General features: G+C 41.8%; 1 long non-coding RNA gene across 1 annotated transcript; it reads left to right on the plus strand.

Annotated features, from left to right (window-relative positions):
- The first annotated feature begins 258 nt into the window (after nucleotides 1-258).
- LOC144889720 (uncharacterized) lies at nucleotides 259-3,523 on the plus strand. Its single transcript, XR_013622021.1, has 3 exons — nucleotides 259-708; nucleotides 1,515-1,652; nucleotides 3,141-3,523. It is a non-coding gene; the product is annotated as an uncharacterized LOC144889720 (long non-coding RNA).
- The last annotated feature ends 6,642 nt before the right edge of the window (nucleotides 3,524-10,165 follow it).

Below are 10,165 nucleotides of genomic sequence, written 5' to 3' on the forward strand. Positions count from 1 at the left end.
CTCCAATCCCTTATCCCCTCCAATCCCTTATCCCCTCCAATCCCTTATCCCCTCCAATCCCTTATCCCCTGCAATCCCTTACTTTGGAACTGCTGGTAAGATTGATTGGATAAAATTATAGCTCACAAATTTTTTTTTCAAACTGATTTTAGAAAATGTCACTTGTAACAAAGTGAAATGGTGTGCTTGAAATGAATTAATGAATTAATGAAATGGCATTGTATGTTATGACTTTACTAACATGAGCATTGTATCCCTGGCATCAGTGAAATGGACCGCTGCTTGAAATGGCTACAGTCACAAGGCTACAGGCACAAGGCTACAGTCACGAGCAGAAACAGCCCAAGCAGTGGTCGATAAGCTTGGAATTGAGAATCAGGTTATTCGAGCTTTCACAGAGTCGGATGCATTGCAAACTGAACTCCTCTCTCTCGCCAAAGAGAAACTTCAATTTGCAATGTATGCTGACTTGTGTAAATTTATGAATTACTTTTTGAAACCACAAGATGTCCAGATTGCAGGTTCTTCTCTGTTGGGAAGTCTGTTTGTCAACTTGGAGAATGTTATTCGTGAACTTTCAAATTTCTCCCAATAAGTTTGTCAGATCCCAAAATGTGCAGCTGGAAAACGTTTCTGGGTTCTGTTGAATCGGGTTCAGTGATTTCTGCAGCCTCCGCTCTCAGGATGATGGATCAAGACCCAAGTCTCGTATGTTTCCTTCTTATCCACCTCAGCATGCCAAGAAATGCTTTGAAAGTTCCCCCCAAAGTGTTCTGTGTTTAACGACACATTGAAGTTTTCCCCATGTTTTATATCATGGAAAATATATAATGTCGTATCATGGAAATTCTTGATTGGCCAATCTGAACGATTTCTTTGTCAAATTTTCTTTCAAAAACAAACTGCAACCCATTGCTGGATAAACTTACAAAATGTGAAAATTGTTTTTTTTCCTTCAACAACTTCTGTATTCAAAAGGGTAGTAAATATTCAATTCTCAAATTTTTATTTGAACCTAAATCAAGCTCTGTGTTGTAAACTAAACTTTAACAAGCGTTACGCCTCGGTCCCCCGTCGGTGAAGTGATGTGAGTTGACAAAGTGGAAGACGCAAGGTGGCCATCTTGGATTTTGACGTGGCGACCCAATTTTCAATAGCGTTCTCCCTTATGCGTAAATACACCCACACACCAGATTAGAAGTTTGTCCTTCGCTTATTTTTCAAGATATTCCGCTCAAGGTTCAGACATACATGGCATCAGACATACATGGCGGCGGCCATCTTGGATTTTGACGTGGCGACCTAATTTTCAATGGGGTTCTTCCATATGCCGAGTTGCACCCACACACCAAATTAGAATTTGGTCCTTCACTTATGCACGCACGCACGCACACACAGATGGAGGAGAAAACCATAGTCCCCCTTTCGCTCCGCGGTGCGACTGGGAGAATAACTGCAGTTTGCATGTCTACCTTCTTTGTGCAGCATTGGGTTAAATGTCGAGTTGTGTGCAGGTAAATGTGATCTGGAAGAAGCAGCTAATTTCCAAAAGGATGTGCCTCAAAACGTTTGGAAATCATCTGTTCCGATTGAAGAGTCAAACGATGCATCAACACAAGAATCCAGCAGCACTTCTCCTCTTGTTGATCCAGGTTTGTGTCATCTTGCAGGAAGTGCTGTATTAGGCTTCAAATTAATTTTCTGTGTCAGTCACATTTTTTATGGTGACAGGAAAGTTGTTCACAGTTTGTGGGGAAAACGATTCCATTTTGTCTCGAGCTGGATAGTTTGTTAGCTCTGTGTTATAAAGTTTCGTTTGCGTTGCAGTAAAGATTGTCTCCAGCTCTGTGTTATATTGTCAAGATTTGTCTCCGCTTGTAGGTGTACGGACAGACAAACACTGTTCAAAGATTGTCTCCATTTTGTCTCCAGCTCTGTGTTATAAAGTTTTGTTTGCGTTGCAGTAAAGATTCCTCGTCCATCCTCCTCTCCCTTTTATTTGATCCTCTCACCTCATGTTTATTTCCTCCCTCCCCCAAATCCACTAACCACCTTCACATTTGCCCAAGTACCCTATTCATTCCCTTGGTTCATCCAAATGAACTGAAAGTGATGGCACACGCACGGGAGGCAGATGCCTTGTAGACGTTTCTTACCTTTTTAAAGGTTAATTTGTCATGAATATGGGGCAAACATGGATAACATGTGTTACGGATTCGTCACTTCCGTTGTTGTGGTTCTCATCCACTGTAAACATTTTTGGTTGCATGTACTATTATTGTTATCTGGTGTTGGTGTTGGTGTTGGTGTTGCCCTGGTGTTGCCCTGGTGTTGGCTTAGCGGATAGGGTGCCAGCTTAGGATCCTAGGATCCTGGGTTCGAATCCCGATCGATCGCTGAATTAACGCCAGGGGGGTTGACTCAACCTGTCATCCTTCCGAGGTCGGCTAATTGAGTACCAGTTCACTGGTAATTCCCTGCTTGTCGTAAAAGGCGACAAACAGGGTTGGCGGCAGGAAGGGCATCCGGCCGTAAAACATTGCTTCAAAAGGCCAACCCCCGCTTTGCGGGGAAAAATGGCCTCGAAAGGTGGTTTTTTTTGTTCTAAAGGTGGTACTATTATTGTTATCATAGTACATGCAACCAAAAAAATATATTTACAGTGGATGAGAATTCATTATTACTATTTGTTATTATTATTATTAGAATGTTATTATTAGAATTATTATTATCAGCCTGGTGTTGGCTTAGCGGTTAGGGTGCCAGCTTGGGATCCTAGGATCCTGGGTTCGAATCCCGGTCATCACTAAATTAACACCAAGGGGGTTGACTCAGCCTGTCATCCTTCTGAGGTCGGCAAATTGAGTACCAGCTTGCTGGGATGAATGATCCTGGTGTGTACCCCGGTTTAGAATAGGTACACCATATCCCTGCGCATCGTAAGAGGCGACTCAGGGTTGGCGTCAGGAAGGGCATCCGGCCATAAAAACATTGCCTCAAACAGGGAACCATGATTGTCATGGGGCCGCAAGGCTAACCCCCGGTCTGGCAGGGAAAATGGCCTTAAAACGATCATTCATACATTATTTGTACTATTATTGTTATCGTTTAGGTAAAATAGAGATAACTGTTTTCAAAAGGTAAAAGGAAACCGGAAACCGGATCGGGAACATTGACGAAGAAGAAGAGAAAAGGAGGCGGAGCGAGTGAGGTCGGAGAAGGAGCTGAGCTGCGTTGAGGTTTTGAGCAAACTCTGGCGAACGGGGATCACTAGCGAACTTTGGGGTTTCCTGGGTAAGGGATTCCTGCGACAGAGTTGTTATCGCTGTGACAGATAAACCTGCGTGACAGGTTTTGCGGATGATTCTGAAGAGAATCATTGGAGTGCCGTTACGTCTCGAGAACGGACCGTTGGCCATTTTGCCTCGCGCCTGACTTCGCCTCGCTCCAGGTTTTTCACCTCGCTTCAACCTTTTCACCGCATCCAGACGTTAACCTGGTGTGTGTGTGTGTGTAACGTGGATTTTGAGTGTGAATTTGCGGTTCGCCGATTGGGAGACGTTGAACGTCCATACCCGAAGGTGTGATTTCCCAGCCGCCTCTTGAGGACACTTTTGCCTATCTTTGGCAGTGTGACTGTCAACCGAGCGGGATTCTGGTCTCGATACAACATCATTCTGAAGATCACTAGAGCGTGGATCGACTTTGGTTTGAAGCTGGGACAGAGACATTGGGAATGTTATTTTTGCTCACTTGGAGCACAGTGAGTTATATTGTACGAAACTGATGGTACCATCATAGGAATGATATATTGGTTGTACAATTGATTAATATTGTTATTGTGCTGTTATTCTTGTGTGATCTTAATACAATACTTGTTTGTTGGTAACAATTGGTGTGGTTTCAGCATTGATCTTTGACACTAGGAGTCAACCCCCCTGGGGTCGAAGGTACACCATGACCGGGGTTTGGGGAGGAGCACGTAACACATGAGCAGTTTGGAACAGTCCAAGCAAAATCATCAGACATCAGTAGGGAGAAGGGAGTATTCAACTTGTATGCAAGAAAATAAATAAAACCTAACCCACACCTGGTGCCACAGATTACATTTGCACACATATTTAAAATTGCAGGTGAGGACTTTCCTCTGACTGATGTGCAGGGTGGAAGGTGATGATGCAGGAAGGCAATGAACATGACCGATTTTTCACAGTTTTGTTGAAATCTTTGAATGCTCCTATTGAACCCGCTTTTGGCAAGTCGCTTGCTCTTACTTGATGGTTGGAACTATATCTTGAAGGTTGCTTCAAGCTTTCTTTGGTGTTGAAGAAGGCGAGGCACCACTGAGTACATGGGTGTTTCTTACCGTTCCTGTTTGATGCTTGAGATGACGTTCATCTTGAAACGTTTTTGATGAGTGCGTAATGTGCTTTCTCCTCAACGTGAAAATAGAGAAGGTCAATATGGGTTTCTTCGTCGTTGCAGGTGTTCGACTTCCTTTGTATTTGTATTTTCCTAAAATCTGTTTTTACCATATGTGTGAATGCTTTGAATGTTTCCTTTTGAAATTGATGAATATATTCTAACTTCATCGGGTACGTCAATCCATCAACCTTTCGTGTATATCATACCTCTTGTCATGGCTGAGCCTTTCAGGATTCCATTTTGGTGGGTGATCGTATGTGAGAATAGACTTGAGGAAATATTTATTAGCTCGATTTTTTTTCACATTCACCACAACTGTGTTTTAGCGTTATCCCCTTCAGTAATTCCATATAGGAAGAAGCTTGAATGAAGAGTTTTATTGTAAGGTGTGTATTTCCAAGAAAATGATTTTATCAATAATCTACTTCCTTCCATGTTCCTGTCACCGTTCATTTCATAGCTGTGAAGTTCATCATGAATATGGTTGTCTTCATCGTTGCTGTGAAGCTGTGATTTCATGGCGGTGAAGTTCATCATGAACATTGTCAATCGTGAAAACTTTAACATGAAGTGATAAACCTGAAGGGTTGTACTCACGTCAGGGGTTTGTACGGTGTCGGGCAATGCTGTTTTGAACAGTGTTTGTCTGTCCGTACACCTACAAGCGTACACCAATCAGAGCAGAGGATCTGGTCACATGACCATCACATTTGCATATTTAAGGAAAACGAAATATAATAACCTTCTGTGAAATGTTTTTGGGAATCCCAGTGGGTGTGGTAAGGGTAGGTAGGAGGTTTCAGAAATTCATCAATACAATTGCATGCTTGATTGGCCAGGCCCCCCCTAAAAATGACAATTTTTATCCAGGTGACCCACGTCGTCATCAAGGGATTTATTTTGCTGCGGGTCGTGTTTGTTATGATTTTCACGATCAAGGAATTCTTGATCAGAAAAATCTTCATCAAACTCACTTTCTGATGAATCTGAATAGAGTTATGTGGCCATTATCCATTGCGTTGAGACAACCATGCCTTTGATTACGTCACGCAGATGACATCATGACCATCCTATTTTTAGGGGTGGTACCTGATGGGTTTGCATTTTCATCTGCAACACCTCAAAAATTATTAGAATTAAAATCCACGTTCAGTTCTTTGTTTATTGCTTTAAAATCACATCTGCTTGGAAATCGGTCAACATTACTGCTCAACACAAAAAGGTGCACAAACAGATCCTTGCAACTGCACACCAGTCAGCCTGCTCCCAATCATCAACAAGGTCATGGAATACATAATTGTTTCTGATATTAAATCCTTCCTATTCTCCAATGGCTTGATCTCTGATTATAAATTTGGATTCAGACCAGGTCGTTCGACTCTGGACATGCTGCTTCTGCTGTCTCAACAATGGATGGAGGTCCTCATGCCAGATAGGAAATCAGAGCATTCTCCCTTGACGTTCCTCGTTCCTTCGATACTGTCTGGCACCCTGCCCTGCTCACCAAACTCTCATCTTATGTTATCCATGGAAAACTCCACGCGTGGCTCGTGGACTTCCTCTCATGTCGTAGTCAACGTGTGGCTCAAAATGGAATTATCTCATCTCCTCTTCCTGTCCAGGCTGGACTTCCTCGAGGCAGTATTCTGGGCTTTGTGCTTCTTCTGGTCTTCATTAATGATCTCTCCAGCTCTCTGGAAAATCCTGCATCTATTTGCTGATGACTCCACCCTCTGCGGCTACATATCTCAACCCTCAGATCGGCAGACAGCAGCCTCTTCACTCTCTGCCGACCTGCATAAAATCACAAACTGGTCAAGCAAGTGGAACATGTCATTCAATCCTGACAAATCTCACAATCTCACTATATTTCTCCGAAAAAATCATCTGGAAAACCCCTCCCAGCCACTTTCTCAACAATCCTCTCAAAGAAGTTCTGTCACTCAAGCGTTTGGGTCTCATTATCTGCCAATGATCTTTCAAGGGAAAACCACATTTCCAAGCTGGCCTCACTGGGCATCATTTGTCATACGAAGTCCTTCCTTGGCACGAATGAGCTCCTCACCACATAAAAAGCTTTGATCCTCAGCTTGATGGAGTACTGCTTTCCCCTCTGGGCTGGTACTCCTGCCTCACACCAAGCTCTGCTTCTTGGTGTAAAATCAAAGGATTTTAGAATCGTTGGTGTCTCCCAGAATAAAGCTGAGGGCCTTTCACTCTCACTGCAGGCAAGTTGGCGGCCTTTGTCTTCCACCGACTCCTCTCCGGCCTAGCTCCCACTGATCTGTCCCCTAAATATTATTGCAGGACACACAAGACCTGTCAGCAACCCTATTCTGGTGAAACTGCCAAAATCGAGACTCTCTGCTCACGTTCACTCTTTCATTCCTCTTTTCTCCCGCCTCTGGAACAAATTCCCACACTCTTTTCAATCCCTCTCCTCCCTCCAGGTCTTCAAGACTGCTGTCCACCCCAATCTTTTATCTTCCCCCATCCAACTCCTTGATCTTTTCCACCCCCATGGATATACCCCAAATCCATTTTTTTCAAATGCCGTTTTTTTTTCTTCCTGCAAGTCCTTGTATTGTCCATCCGGTTTATGCTGTGTACCTCACCCCAGCCCTCCCTCACACAGATCTGCCAAAGTCCCTGTTCTCTGCTCTTCTTGTGCCTCCTTCTCTCTCCGCCTCTTGTCTCCGCTCCCTTTATTATATGGGTTAGCTCTTACACGAGCCTCGACCTGGTTTAAAAAATACAATACCAATAGCCTAACAATGGCATAGCCAGGCTTGTTTGATAAGGATAGTAGGACCTGGGTGGGGATACCAGTTAGCTGATACCAAATAATGTATTTTAAATTTTCAAATGTAGAATTCAAATTTTTTTCATTTCAGGCAGAGACAACCTCTTCTGGATAAATGATCTCTCCGTGAATTGAATGACTTGACTTGGGTAAAAACGGTTCTGTGAAAAACCGACGAATGGCAAATGATGAATCGATAAATTCCACATTCCTGTGCCACCTTCAGTCGAACGTCAGGAATTGATAGCAGGTTTTTGAAGTATTTGGACAAAAAAACAAAACGTTCCCAGTCTGAATGTTGCTATGTCTAGTTGATGGTGAAACTGCAAATGGGGAAATCTGCGAATGTCACGGATGGAAACATTTTCCTCATTTTCTTATTCTGCTTTTAACTCAATATCTCTCTATTTTAATTCCAAACAGCATCATTCATCATTCCAATCACAAATTAATACATCAAAATATAACGTTAAATCTAAATTTAATTGAGATGTTATCAAACCCGCGAACCATAATTGTATTGAGGAATTTCTGAAACCTCCTACCTACCCTTACCACAACCGCTGGGACCCCAAAAACATTCCACAGGTTATTGTATTTCCTTTTTGAGTAAAACATGCAAATGTGGTGATCACGTGGCCAGATCCTCCACTCTGATTGGTGTACACGCTTGTAGGTGTACGGATAGACAAACACTGTTCTAATCAACATTGCCCCACGCCGTCCAAACCCCTGACATGAGTACGATCCACCTCAGTTTATGACTTCATGTTAAAGTTTTCAAGATTGACAGTGTTCATGATGAACTTCACAACTGTGTAATGAACGATGACAGGAACATGGAAGGAAGCAGATTTATAGTAGATAAAATCATTTTCTAGGAAATGCACACCATAAATTCGAACTTTCTTCCGACATTGTATTATTGAAGGGGATAACGCTAAAACACAGTGGTGGTGAATGTGAAAAAAAAATCGACATAATAAATGTTTCCTCAAGTCTATTAGCGCACGCGATCACCGACCAAAGTGGAATTCCTGGGAGGCTAAGCCATGGCAAGTATGAAATACACGAAAGGTTGATGGATTGACGTTCCCAATGAAGTTGGAATATATTCATAACTTTGAAAAGGAAACATTCAAAGCATTCACTCATATGGTAAAAGCAGATTCTAAGAAAATCCAAGGATGAAGAAAGTCGAACTCCTAGAACGATGAAGAAAATCATATTGACCTTCTCTATTTTCAAGTTGAGAAAGCACATTATGCACTTATCAAAAACGTTTCAAGATGAACGTCATCTCAAGCAACTAACACGAACGGTAAGAAACACCCACGTACTCAGTGGTGTCTCAACTTCTTCAACACCAAAAGAAAGCTTGAAGCAACCTTGATGATATTGTTCCATTCATCAAGCAACATCAATTGATTTTCTAAAATCGGGTTCAAGAGGAGCATTCGAAGATTTCAATAAAACTGTGAAAAATCGGTTTATGATGTTCATTGCCTTCCTGCATCATCACCTTTGTTGAAGAACTGGTGAGGTGTGCTTGTCTGAGCAATGTTCACAGACACCTTTGCTTAGGTTGGAGAGATTTTTATTTCTTATTGGAGAAGAAACTTGGCTTGATAAAGCTCTGATTTGCCTCACACAGTACATACGCATACAAAAGTTGAGCAGAGCTCCATGGAAAAGTTAACTTGATTACAGCACAGAATACGCAACATAACACAGCAAATCAGGTAAGGCTTCTTCTGCCGTTTTCTCCCACATTTCTCTAAAAGAGCAAAGTCCTTTGAAGTTTCCCAGGAGAACCCCAAGGACCTGTGGGGATTTCAGACATTCTGGTCCCGCATCTGGATCTGCTCATGCAAGCCATAACAACCAGTAGGTATGCTTTGAGATGTCAAACTGAAAGATGAGTTTTCGAAAAGTTACCCCTTGGGTAACTTTTTCCTCTGGAATCATTTGGCAATCATTACACTGCAGTGTCCCACTTGCATTGGAAGAGTCAAATTAGATGAATGTACATCTGCTTTTACTTGCACTGAAAGATGCATGCATGGAGAAGAATTTGCTGATCATACAGTTTTTAAAATCCACAGTATAGCATTATTCATTGGCACAGCACATGAATACATTTTCCACATGTACCTATTCAGAGTATTTTATACACCATTCATATTTCTGTGATTTTCCTAAAAGATGAAAATACAGACAGAATTGAAATTAGCTACAGGGACACTCATGCAGAAGGATAGTCTCAATTTGATTACTTAAGTAGAAGCGAAACTTCTACACCTTCCACCCTGCACATCACAATCAGAGCAAAGTCCTCACCTGCAATTTTAAATATTTGTACAAAAGTAATCTGTGGCACCTTGACTTTCCAGAGTACTCTGCTCACAGATTTTTGACAAATATAAACTTGACTTTTATCAGCATATAAATTGTGCTGTATGTATGGATGTGTCTTAGGCATAGATGATATGGGCAGATAGTAAAGACAATTTTGTTGAATTGAACTATTGTGAGTTTTACAACGAAATGCATTGTGAATCTTAAAACCAAGGGGCAGACGTGAACGCGCTGTTATGTTTTTTACACTCAGATGTTTTTTTGTTTGTTATGTTTTTTTTACACTCAGAACACGATGTTACGTGTACCTGCAACATATTTTGTTAATCTGCCACACCTATATTGGCATACTGGTGTCAGTAGTCTTCACTAAGTTGCATAGAAAAATGGAGGAACAACTTTTAAGGGAGTATACAACCACGTATTTGGATATTTTCTACAAAAGTAGGGATTTCAATAAGTGGTAGCTGTACACATGGGATTTATCCAATTAAGTTATGGAGTTTAAACAAAGTTACTGGTAAACAGAAGGGAAATGGATAGTAAATAAATTCTTCAATGCTGGGTAAATTTAATGAG

Source organism: Myxine glutinosa, chromosome 1 (genome assembly GCF_964187855.1).
Source record: "Myxine glutinosa chromosome 1, kmMyxGlut1.1, whole genome shotgun sequence".
Lineage (NCBI taxonomy): Eukaryota > Metazoa > Chordata > Myxini > Myxiniformes > Myxinidae > Myxine > Myxine glutinosa.